This window comes from Ursus maritimus, unplaced genomic scaffold, assembly GCF_017311325.1.
Source record: "Ursus maritimus isolate PB19 unplaced genomic scaffold, ASM1731132v1 scaffold_11, whole genome shotgun sequence".
Taxonomy (NCBI): Eukaryota; Metazoa; Chordata; class Mammalia; order Carnivora; family Ursidae; genus Ursus; species Ursus maritimus.
Window position 1 is genome coordinate 49,216,287 of NW_024423453.1, and position 13,274 is coordinate 49,229,560.

At 33.8% G+C, this 13,274-nt stretch overlaps 1 protein-coding gene across 3 annotated transcripts in view; it reads right to left on the reverse strand.

The window, feature by feature from the left end:
• Nucleotides 1-13,274, reverse strand: part of FSTL5 (follistatin like 5) — a 687,740-nt gene that overhangs the window by 526,965 nt on the left and 147,501 nt on the right. The gene's annotated exons all lie outside the window — the stretch shown is intronic.

Here is a 13,274-nt window from a genome sequence, read left to right on the forward strand (position 1 = left end):
TTAAAGCCAATTAGATCTTTAAAACCTACTCAGTTGAATTTTTGTTATTTGACAGATTTAATTATCACTTGAAGTTTGGGCTTGCCACAGACTGATCATAAGCCTTGGAATTTAAATCCTAAAAACATGATATTTGAAAATTTAAAGTTGTTAAATTGACATTGATGGGAGGAGCCTAGAAGCAGTAATTCCAAGGAAGTACACATTCCCTGAATCTTCTACTCCTGTCCCAATTTATCTCCTGCCCTATGCCTAGTTTTTATGTATCAAAGTTAATCTATTAACGTTCACATCCAGAAAACCTGTTTTAAAAAAATAAGCCAGTTTTTTTTAATTATTATTATTACTTATATCTTTCTGTGTACTAGCTCACAGATGATGGTCATGGTGATGATAATTGTTTTTATTTTTCGTCTTCACAAAAGCACTTCTGTAACCCAAATAAATATGGCTCCTCTAGTGGGTTTTCAGAAACAGTTAAGGAAGCTGTGAGGAAGATATTTTGGAACATTAAGGGAAGGAGAAGAAACTTTCTAAATACAAGAGTAAGTTTATAATTCTTCAGTAACAACTTAAATACTACATAAAAAGAGAATCCAGGTGGCTTAGGAAGCCTAACAGAGGAAGTCAGAATCTGGAGAAATATTTCTACTCAACGGCTCCAACAAATTCTAATTTGCAAGGCTTTGAGTTCTCAGCAAAAAAGACTCCATATCTGAACATGCCTTCAATGAAAATATCCCCTAAGCAAGAGATTTGCCACCTTTAGCTTGACTTTGAGAGATCAATAAAACCCAGACTACCATGTCATAATAAAAATTGGTATTTACCTAGTCCAATTTCATCATTTTACAAACTTAGAAAGTGAGTCTCAGAGAACTAAAGATTCTATTTCTCAGTTATTTCAATTTGAAATTTCAAACTGAAGATACAAAGGGCTCTACATATTTTATAGTGAGAGAATAAGTGACTGAATTCAGAAACTACTAAAAGAAAAACAGAGGTAACTTATGAGAGTCGAAATATGCTTCCCATTTCAGAAAAAGTTTAGCATTTTCTTTGATTTCACAAAATTCTAAAGGCAAACAGGATCTAGAGGAAGTAGAAAATTTTGGTGTTATGAGGTAATTACAAGATTTCTTTGTTTTCATAGATTACAAACCACAAAACATAAGGTTTATATGGGGGAAGTCAAAGATAGCCAAGCAAGCAAACGTATTCTCACTGTTTAAACTAACAGAATCACTGATAACAGAAAATGAATCATTTGCCCTGATACAGGGTAAAACAACAACAAGAAAAGTCCAGAATATATGTAAATGAATTTTAGTGATGGTTAATAATTCTCAAAGAGATGCTAAAACCTCTAAAAGAAGAAAATTCTATAGAAAATAAAGCATAGAAAATCATGTATCAATAAAAAACTGTCATGTTACAATTTAAGTAGAAGCTAATTGGATTTATTAAAATATGAAACCGCCCCAGGGAAAATGAACTCCTTCAATGCAAACACTTGATATTTAAAAAATCAGAAATATGAAAATTTTGAAAGGTTTTTTCCACATATACATCCAACATTTTATGAATAAATAAGTTATTTTTTAGTTATTTAAATTTTTCCCTTTCCTCATGATTTATTTTAAATTAAGCAATAGAAAATGCTAAGTTGGTTTCACTTAAAGTTGCAGCAGAACTAATTCTAATAATGAAATAACCCCTTAAAGCAAGTCTTTGAATGATTAGAGGATTTTCAGATAATTTCTTGTGAATGCAAACAAGATAATCATAGAAGTGCATATATCAAGTAGCCCTTTCTTCAAACACTAGTGGTTATGCATATTCAATAGAATGCAAATATTGACTTTTCTGATAGCAAGTGCATCAGATTGAAAAGTGTCTGATGGGAAACTATAATCATTTTGTGGAATGCAGCAATGACCTTCATACCCCCTATGCCAAGGGTGTATTCCACTTGAATCTCTGATTCTGCTAACCTTTAAACAATTTCCACAACTTGAGAAATAAAATAGATATCTGGAAAAGGGCAGTCTCTGCTAGTACAACAAAGGCTTGGAAGAAATAAACAGGCCTCATGTCTCATAATGTTTCTCAGGAGATCCAAAGCAAGAAAGCCTAAGGTTGCAATTGACTTCTCAAAAAGACAAACTAGCACATGAAAAGCTTCCTCCCTCTGAATAAATTGAGAAGAGAATAGAAAAGGTCAGCCAATTGTAAACCAAGGAATCAATATGCTCTGGAAATATAATACTCAATTAGATTTAAGTATTTAATGTTTCAATGAGAAAAATATCCTAGTACATTTCAATCAAGATATTGTTAAAAATATTACAGCATGTTTTACACTTCATGAACATAGACTTACCATGCTTCAAACAACAGCCAAAGCATAGCTATAGAATCAAAGCTTAAAGAAATATGGCTGACTGAAAATAGACATATATATGTACTCTCACAAATAAAAAACAAATGCTATTTTATTTAAATATTACATGCATTAGATAGTAAAGATGTCAGTCCAATCTCAAAAGGTTATATACTGCATGATTCCATTCATATGTTACTCTGGAAAAGGTGAATGCATAAGAACAGAAAAACAAATCGGTAGTAGGCAGAGTTTGTGGGGATGATTTGACTATAAATGATAGGCATTACAGGCTATTACTGGGTAATGCATCTGTTCAATATCTTGATTTTGGTGGTGATTACGGGATGTTAAATAGTTCTGTGAATGAAAATAAGTGACAATAATAAATTTCATATACATGTGTAAGGGTAGGTAGAAATAAAGAGATAGATGTAAAAGATATCTACTCATATATTTCTTGATTACATTGGTGGTGGTTATATGTGAGAATATGTTGTCAAACTCATAGAATATGCCCATGAATGTTTACAGGAGCTTTATTCATAATTACCAAAACTTGAAAGAAACCAAGATGCCGTTCATTAGGCGCATGGATTTATAAATTGTAGTAGATCCTGACAATGGAATATTATTCAGCACTAAAGAGAAATGAGCTATTCAGTCATGAAAAGACATGGAGGAAAATTATATGCATATTATCAAGTAAGAGAAACCAGTCTAAGAAGGCTACATACTGCATGATTCTAACTAAATGACATCCTGGAAAAGGCAAAACTATGACGACAGTAAAAATATCAGTAGTTTTCAAGAGTTAGAAGGGAGAGAGGGGTGAATAGGCAAAACACAAAGAAATTTAGGGCAGTGAAATTACTCTGTATGAGACAATAATGGTGTATACATGTTATTAAAAAGAACATATATGTGTGTGTGTGTGTGTATACACACACAACACCCATAATTTAATTGTACCTCAAAGTTGCTAAATTATACTGAGTAGATTTAGATATATAGAAAATAACTTCAGGGGCGCCTGGGTGGCACAGTGGCTAAGCGTCTGCCTTCGGCTCAGGGCGTGATCCCGGCATTATGGGATCAAGCCCCACATCAGGCTCCTCCGCTATGAGCCTGCTTCTTCCTCTCCCACTCCCCCTGCTTGTGTTCCCTCTCTCGCTGGCTATCTCTATCTCTGTCAAATAAATAAATAAAATCTTAAAAAAAAAATAACTTCAGACAATCTATTCCCATAATTTTAAATTAAAGTAAAATTTAAATACTCAAAATAAAACAAGATGAAGTTTATATGCTACACAGTCTAATGGCTTCTATTCAAACTAGTGATGCTGGGTGCTTATGTAGTCAACTCTGTTTTAGGAAATTAGATTAAAGAATCTTAAAGCAGTTTCCATGTGACCCTCATATTGTAATAAAACTATTAAACTATTTGTTACATTTTTGGCAAGGGAGATAAATTAGACTATATAAAAAATACCTTCTTTATCTAAATACTCTTGTAACAAAGCCACTCAGTGTTGTCTATTTTTTAGGTTCTTTTGATGCACCTTCAAAAAAATGGTGTCATAAAATCATGATCAATAAAGTGAATTAAATTTTGAACACTTTTAAGTGTGAATGAATTATTAAATAATACTACGTTTTAAAGAACATATATACAAAATTAAAAAGCAACATAGTAAGTGGAAATAGAATAAAGTATATCAATTATTCTGTTTTTTTATTTTATTTATTTATTTTGAGACAGAAAGAGAAAGGGAGCAAGCTGGGGAGGGGAGAAACGCAGGGAGAGGAAGGGGGAGAGACAAGCTTACAACTCTTGAGTTCATGACCTGAGCCGAAATCAAGAGTCGGAAGCTTAACAGACTGAGCCACGCAGGCACCCCTCAGTTATTCTTCTTTTATAAATTTAACATTAACTTATATACATGCAAATTATAGTACCACTATATATATTTTTTCCATCATAGTTCATTAAGAAATACAATGGAGGATACAATTCTATATGAAAATTCATAGGATGACAAGAACATAAATACTACTCTGAAAGGCTATTTAGCCATTATCTTGTTATTTTTTGTACAAACGTTTTTAGTTTAGCTCCTCATGTGAAGCATCATACCTTAGTCAGAAATGATTGAATCAACAACTTACTTCTGAACTCTTTCCAGTGAATGAAATATGTGAGATACAACACACAAAGCTTTAAATGGAATCACGGCTACCAAGTGATTACTCCTTCTAGCTGGGTGTTAGACGTGCATGTCCAAACTTGCTATCTCCACTAACCTAGAGATCAAAATATAGCAGCTACTGGTAGGATGTTAACAATGGAGTCCCAGAAATGAGTGAATGGAAATAAACTTCGTAAAAATCAACCAAATAAACAAACCAACCAAAACCTCTAGATGTGGACCAAATTCCCAACACTAATTTCCTAAAAAAAATTATTACACTGTTACTGATTTGAAAATACAATAAAGACTTAAAAATAAAAGGGCTATCAAGACATTCAAATTGGAAATACCATGTTTTAGTTTCATATAATTTGCATTTCATTTTAATATAAAATAGCTCACATAATGCAATGGTTTGTCTAATACCTATTGAAAAATCAATGTTATTTCATAATCTGCATCCAATCTTCTACCCCGGATAACTGAACTTTGGGAAAGCAGAAAGAACTGAGTTCCTAGAGAACTAAGAATACCAACATTGTAAAATCATGTCAGTGGCTACGGCACCAACTCTCCTCAACTCTGCATGTCCTCTCTCTCACTCGGTCGTTTCAATATTTCTGCTGGCAGGTAATTATGTAGAGGAATTCCTCATGTATTCTTTCAAATATTTAAATATATAAATACAAGTCAAGCCTCCATATTATTAACCGTTTAAAAAATACTCATCAAAGATCCATTATATTACTAATATTCTAAAGGCAGGGTAAAACAGTGACCCAAGAGGACGGAATCCCTGCCCTCAGGTAGTTCACATTTTAGTGAGGAGACGGACAAGAAACTGGATAAACAAGCAAAATATATAGTTTGTTAGAAGGTGATTAAGGCTGTAAAGGAAGAGAAAAGTGGCGGTCGAAGAAAGGAAGTGTGGGCAGAATAGGAAGTTTCAGTTTTTAAAAAAGGGTCCCAAGGGTGTTGGCGTGCCAGGAGCAACATGAAAGAAAAGAGAGTATGGTTGCGGTCAGAGAGGAGAGGCGGGGGTACATCCTGTAGGACCTTGGGAGTAGATCTGGCCTTCCCGCAGGGTGAAGTGGAGAGCCATGGGAATAGGATGAGTGGGGGAGTGGCTTATCTTAATCACTCTGGCTGCTGGATTGAGAAGAGTTTGAAGGGAGGAAAGGTCAGGCACAAGGAGAGTAAATTGGGATAAGCTCAGGATAGATAATTGTGGCTTGGACAAAAGCAGAAGCAACAGATTGGTGGGGCAACTCAGAGCTTTGAATCTGTTTTGTTGTTGTTGTTTTTAAGATTTTATTTATTTATTTGAGATAGGGCGAGAGCACGCGCGAGCCAGAGTGGGAGTAGGGGCAGAGACAGAGGGAGAAGCAGACTCTCCACTGAACAGGGAGCCCAACTCAGGGCTGGATCCCAGGACCCTGGGATCATGAGCCAAAGGCAGACTCTTAATTGACTGAGCCACTCAGGACCCTGACAACCTGTTTTGAATATAAAGACTAAGATCTCCCAAGAAAGTGACTGAGGGAAAGAGAAGAACCTAAGTTGATTGCAAGATCAGACTGAGCACAAGAAAGGAAGGGATAGCCATTAACTGAGAAGGGAAAGACAGCAAGAGAAGATGTATTCTACTTTGGATAGGATAAATTTGAGAAGTCTTTAGATATTCATGTACAGATATTTTTCAGTATGTCTTGCAAATGGTGTGTGTATATGTTTTGTTTTCTACCTTTGATATCAAGTGGTCACTCCATGGCTTGAATGTCAGATGAAAATGAATATTTTTAAAAATTTGTCAATAATTATTTTTTTTGACTAATTTAGTGATATGGTTGGTGCACAAATTGAAAAAAAAATCATGATACCATTATATAACTGAACTCATTTCCAGAGGCCCTTAGTAGATTGTGATTCAAAAAAAAAAGAAAGAAAGATGGGAAGAAAGAAAGAAAGAAAGAAAGAAAGAAAGAAAGAAAGAAAGAAAGGAAGGAAGAAAGAAAGAAAAGAAATAGACAAGGTAACTTTATTACTAAATAGCAACATGTCAACTTAAAAATACTTGAAAATAGGGGCGCCTGGGTGGCACAGCGGTTAAGCGTCTGCCTTCAGCTCAGGGCGTGATCCAGGCGTTCTGGGATCGAGCCCCACATCAGGCTCTTCCGCTATGAGCCTGCTTCTTCCTCTCCCACTCCCCCTGCTTGTGTTCTCTCTCTCGCTGGCTGTCTCTATCTCTGTTGAATAAATAAATAAAAATTAAAAAAAAAATACTTGAAAATACATAATCTTTGAAAAAAATGGAATATGATTTAAAACTGGCAATCCATGTCTTTCTCAATAGTACACAATAAATTTTACCTTTGCATGAGTTTTAATCTTAATGTAAACTACTCAAAGTCAATGGAAAAACAATAAACCATTTGCTTTCAGTGTGTATGGAAATCAAAAACTTCAAAGCTATGTGATTGTAGGACTTTGTCACACTTTCTTATGAGCTCACAAGAGAAACTTTTTAAATAAACTTGGCTTTTGAAATTAAAAATATCTTTAGTGGAATGCTTTTTTATGTAGATTGGGGTAAGGCCAGAGTGGTGGTGAATAAAATTAACACTAAATTTACTTTGACCTGATTTTCAGTTTTTGTGAACGTGTGTGAATGCGTGTGTTTGTGTGTGTGCATGTGTGTGTGCATGGTATGCAGATGCCTGTGGGTAAGATAGTTGTTTTATTTGGAATATATAATTGACTCAAATGTTAACAATTTGTACATTAAGATTACAGGTTTTTAAGAGAGGGCTACTCTGATGGGATGCAAGTTTAGGGAGGGAAATCAAATTCTCACTCTAGTTAAAAAATGATGATGACAAAATAATAATGATACTTTATACATCATACGCCAGGGAAACTGCATAAAATTGCATATACTTTTACATGCACAGCATGGGTTACTGATAACCACTCTATAGATACATTTGGAATTATGTGCTTTTACCAATAAAAAAAGTGAGAAAGAAAATGACGTGCTCAGTTTCACATAGTGGTAAAGTAATGGAATCAGGATTCCAAACCAGACAGCCTAACACTAAAGCCTGTACTTGACTTGCTATTAATGTGTCACGACTTTACGTATCACCCCAATCCTTTGGGTAACCTATCTTCTCTGAACAAATGCTCCCTTAGTACATAAAGGGAAGATTATTCTTATCAGCCTGAAACAGATGGACCAGAGTTACTAATTTGTCACCCTTAAGAATTCAATAAAGAGCAATCAGCATCAGTACTTTTGTACAAAAGATACTGTATTACATCAAAAATATAAATTAGAATACAGACCACTAAGTTGTTAATGAATTATCAATATGCAATCTCTAAATATTTCCTTGAATATGTTGACAGTTCCCAAAGTATTTATTAACATGTAGTGAGTTTTTTGGTATTTGGATTTATATTGCCTTTGATATCTAATGAAAACACACTACTCTCAGTTAGCCAAAAGAACTCTCTGGAGACCCATACCACACTTCAGATCACCTATCAGAATCTTAAGGTCTGCTATTCTCCTAAAAAGACCACCTGGTACTCTTAAACAGCAGTCACCTCACATGGATATAAAACCACTTTGTTAGAGAGATAGAAGTACCCAAGAGTTAAAGCAGTAACAATTATTTGCTAACCAAGGCCCTGAAATGCCAGAGAAGTAAAGGCTGGTGCCTAGGAAAACGTAACTTTCCCTAACAAATTCAGTCTTGAGAACAACTGTATGAATTAGTGATTACAATCTCCTTTATCCAGGAAGGCAACTGAGACTCAAAGATATTACATGAGTTGCCCAAGGTACTGTACCCTGCATATGGCCAAGCCCCAATTAAGCCATGAATCGTCTGACTTCTGTGGGTGGCCTATAGGTTCCTTAAATTAAGGTTGATCACCACTGAAATAACTGTTCTCTCCAGAATGTGATCTTCTTCTTTGTGACTATGTGTACATGTATTCACCTTCACAACCTACAGTGAATCTCCAGGCACTTTTGTCATCTGCAGCATCTCTTCTGTCCTTTCCCATCCCAATGTTCACCATCGACTCTAACGCCCGCTCTGGTCAAACTTCATTGCTATCGTCCTAACTTAGGAATTCATATTTCTCACAAGCCTCTCCTTCACCTGCCTTGTCTGTTTCCTTTGTTTCATCCATGTTCCATAGAGCTGTGGATGTATGCCTTTGGATATATAAAAATGATTATATTTAAAACCATTCAATAGCCTTTGCCTTACAGGATCTTTTTTTTTTTTTTTTCCTGGCATGGAAATTCATCCCTTCATGTACCACCTGGTGTGCACTTTCCCCTACTGTGGAACCACTGCTTCAGATTTTTGTTTGATAAATCTGCCAACTTTATTTGCTTCCTACAATTATTGAGCTAAATGGCTGTATTTTTGCGTGTCTTGAACATTTGATTATAAATAAGGAATCCAACTGTACTTCAAGAAGAATATCTATTGCTAATTAGAAAATATTTTTAACCTCGCAAAAATCATTCTCTCGGGATAGATGTTATGACAGGGGAATCTTATTTTTATAGTTAAAAATATGTATCACATTTTAGTAGGCAATTATATTTAAAGTGTGAAATCACCACTCCTATAAAATTTATGTGAGCACAGTCAAAACACATGCTAATTAGATCTTTCATGGGATGAGTCAGACAAATGTATATTGTCTGTATATTGTATTAGTTTATACTTTTACAGTGTTTTACTTAACTTTTTATTTTTACTTTTTTGTGGAGCAAATGACGTACCTAAATTAAATTTTTAGAATTATTTTGAGCTAATGAAGTCCTCAGAGATTAGAAATATAAATATTCAGAAACATAATTTTCATCATAGAACTTATTTGATGAATTAAACAATTTCTTTTTTCATATAAAAGTTTTATGTTTTAATAGATTTTTCCTTATTATTTTCAGAATATATCTGAAGATATGTAGTATAAATGGATACAATTGACAAAAGAATAACTTACATGAAGCTCTGAGGAGGGAATGCGGGATGAACACATATCGAATATCAATCCCTAAAGAACACAGGCAATCTATGTAAATTCCAAATATCTTCTGCATGTATAGCAGTAATATATTACATATTTTATATATATACACATATATGTGTGTGTGTGTATATATACATATGTGTGTGTGTGTATATGTGTGTGTGTGTGTATATATATATACAGGCTTATTGTATGTATATATGTTCCTTGCAATGGATACTTCAATTGAAAACAAATCAAATATACCCCACTGCAAATGACAAAATTTTTTAAGTCTGCATTTAACACATGTGTGCATTTGTGTGTGTGCACGTACATGTAAGTGTGTGAATGTGAGTGTAGGTCACAGGGTCTATACTATTCCCCATAGTCAAGACTGAAGCAACAGTGGTCTTGATACCTCCAATTAGAACCATTCAAGAAACAGAACTGGATGTCTGTAACAATCTTTCATCTAAAGCTGTGCAATGGAAGATACTCTATTCTTTTTTTTTTTTCACTTCAAAGTTTTTATTTACATTCCAGTTAGTTAACATACAGTATAATATTAGTTGGGTGTACAATTTAGTACTTGAACACTTCCATACAACATCCAGTGCCCATCACAAGTGCCCTCCTTAATCCTCATCACCTATTTACCCCATCCCCCACCCACCTCCCTCTGGTAACTATCAGTTTGTTCTCTACAGTTGAGTCTGATTCTTGGTTTGCCTTTCTCTCTCTTTTTGTCCCTTTGCTTATTTGTTTGGTTTCTTAAAGGTTGCATATGAGTAAATTCATAGGGCATTTGTTTTTCTCTGACTGACTTATTTCACTTAGCATCATACTCTCTAGCTCTATCCATGTCATTGCAAATGTCAAGATTTCATTCTTTTTTATGGCTAAGTAATATTCTATTGTATATATACACCACCTATTCTTTATCCATTTATCAGTTGATGGACATTTGGGCTCTTTCCATAATTTGGCTATTATAAGTAGTGCTGCTATAAACACTGGAGTTCATGTATCCCTTTGATTTAGTATTTTTGTATTCTTTGGGTAAATATCTAGTAGTGTAATTACTGGATAGTAAGGTAGTTCTATTTTTAACTTTTTGAGGAAACCCCATACTGTTTTCCAGAGTGCTGCACCAGTTTGCATTCCCACCAACAGTGTAAGAGGGTTCCCTTTTCTCTGCATCCTTGCCAACACCTATTGTTTCTTATGTTTTTGATTTTAGTCATTCTGACAGGTATGAGTTGACATATCATTGACATTTTGATTTGTATTTCCCTTATGATGAATGATGTTGAGCATTTTTCATGTGTCTTTTGGCCATCTATATGTCCTCTTTGGAAAAAAAATTCTATTCATGTCTTCTGCCCATTTTTAAATTGGATTATTTGTTTTTTGGGTGTTGAGTATTATAAGTTTTTTATATATTTTAGATACTAACCCTTTATCAGATGTGTCATTTGCATCCGAGATCAGACGAGATCGGGGGCATTCAGGGTGGTATGACCTAGACAGATATGTCATTTGCAAGCATCTTCTCCCATTCAGAAGGTTGCCTTTCAGTTTTATTGACTGTTTCCTTTGTTGTGCAGAAGTTTTTATTTTGATAAAGTCCCAATAGTTTATTTTTGCTTTTGTTTCCCTTGCCTCTGGAGACATACCTAGTAAGAAGTCACTATGGCCATTGTCAAAGAGGTTAATGCCTATGTTCTCCGGGATTTTAATAGTTTCCTGTTTCACATTTAGGTCTTTAATCCATTTTCAATTTATTTTTGTGTATTGTAAGAAAGTGGTCCAGACATGTCTTTCTTAAGGACCTGGAAGCTAACTCTTTGAAATGTAATTATCAAGAAAGTTAATGCCTTCATCTCCTACTTTTTGGGGGAAGATAGGGGCATAACTTTGAAAAGCAACAATTAGCAAAAGCAAATGGCCTAATCCCATCGACCAACTTCCCTATAAAAGGAGATCCTTTTCCATTACCTCACTCCACCATTTACAACCCTCCTACCTTTAGCTTTAGGGGAGTTGAGTTTAATGTCTCTCCCCGATTGCAATGGTCTTAACCTCTATTACAACGTCTTAAATAAAGTTTTGCCATTTTTAGCAAGTATCTACTGCAATTTACTTTACAGTAACTATTTAATATATGTAGCTAAAAGAGTATGTGATTGAATTGCTTTTGGATGAATAACCAGTCAATTAAATCAATTGATTCATTCACGCAAACAGAGCGTTAAATAGTTGGGTCGAGGCTTCTCCCACTATACAACATGAATTGCACAAAGAAATATGTACTATTGTATTTACTTATTAAACAAAAAATATTTTTTCAAAGAAATATAAAGATGTAAAAAATGAATTGTCAATTGTTCAATTGATTAACCCCAAACAAATGTGCTATTGAACAATATTATTCCAAAAAAAGTGGTATGCTAGAAAATAAGTTTGCAAATTCAAATTTTACCAGTGCAAGTGAAATAAATAATTTTTAGTATGTCATTATATAAAGTAAATTATAATTGTCTAATTATTAAGATGAAATATCTATAATAAAATATTAGATTGTAAATTTATTCTTATATTGCTTCTGCTTTATAGTTGTATTTCATTGTAGGAAATTTACTTTTTAGCATACAGCTCTAAAAATATTCCCAATTATTCGGATAAGGTGGTGGGTGATCTATGACTTTTTGAATTCTATTCTGGCTTTACTCATAAATTGTGTGGGTTTTTTTTTTTTAGGTAAATTATCTCCAATTTTCTGTGAATTACACTATTTTTTAAGTACAGTGTTCTATGCGTAACAGGATTTTGTTACCTCTACTCTGGTGTATAAGTTTATTACCACAATATCATACAACTAGATGAAACTTCCAAAAGGTTATATAATCCAAGATAGGCATTAAAAAAAAATCACCTACCTGTGAAAGGTATTTTAAAATATTCTATTTCTTCTGGCTATCTTAATTTTAGGGAAAAAAATAAAAACATTAAAAACATAGAAATGAGAATAAAATATCATCTGACAGCTTAGATGCAAAGCCAAATGTGAAGTGCTTGAGAAAAAGCTTTACAGAGCAACATAAGAAAATAAATGAAGCTATAATCAGATTGAAAATATTGGCAACACTCATGACTTTGAAATTTTCCTGCTCAATCTCTGAAATAACCCAAGTTATCTGGGGTATAGCCCTGCCAGTAACCAGTAACCAAATGGGATGATACACCTGTGATGATTATGTTACAACTTACTACCTTCATTAAAGGAATCAGGCCTCCTGTCAAGAGTAAATTATTAAAGATCTGGGAGGAAGGAATCAACATGGGTTGAAAATACTGTTTAAATTAAAATAATGATGTTTTCAGAAATGTCTGGGATAATGTCAAAGATGGCAGAGGCTAGATCTTTGGATTCATTATAGTACTAAAAAACTAAGAATATAAGATATCCTAATAAAAAAGAGCATATGTGATTTTTCAATTGTCTACAAAAATAATAGGTGACACATATTGGTCAAAATAAACTGTGAGTGTTCTATTAAAATACCCAAAATATCAATAACAAATTATTGTTACATTTCAAGTCCTTAGACATGTCCAGGCTTTAATAAAGGTTATTTATAAAGACATTAATTATT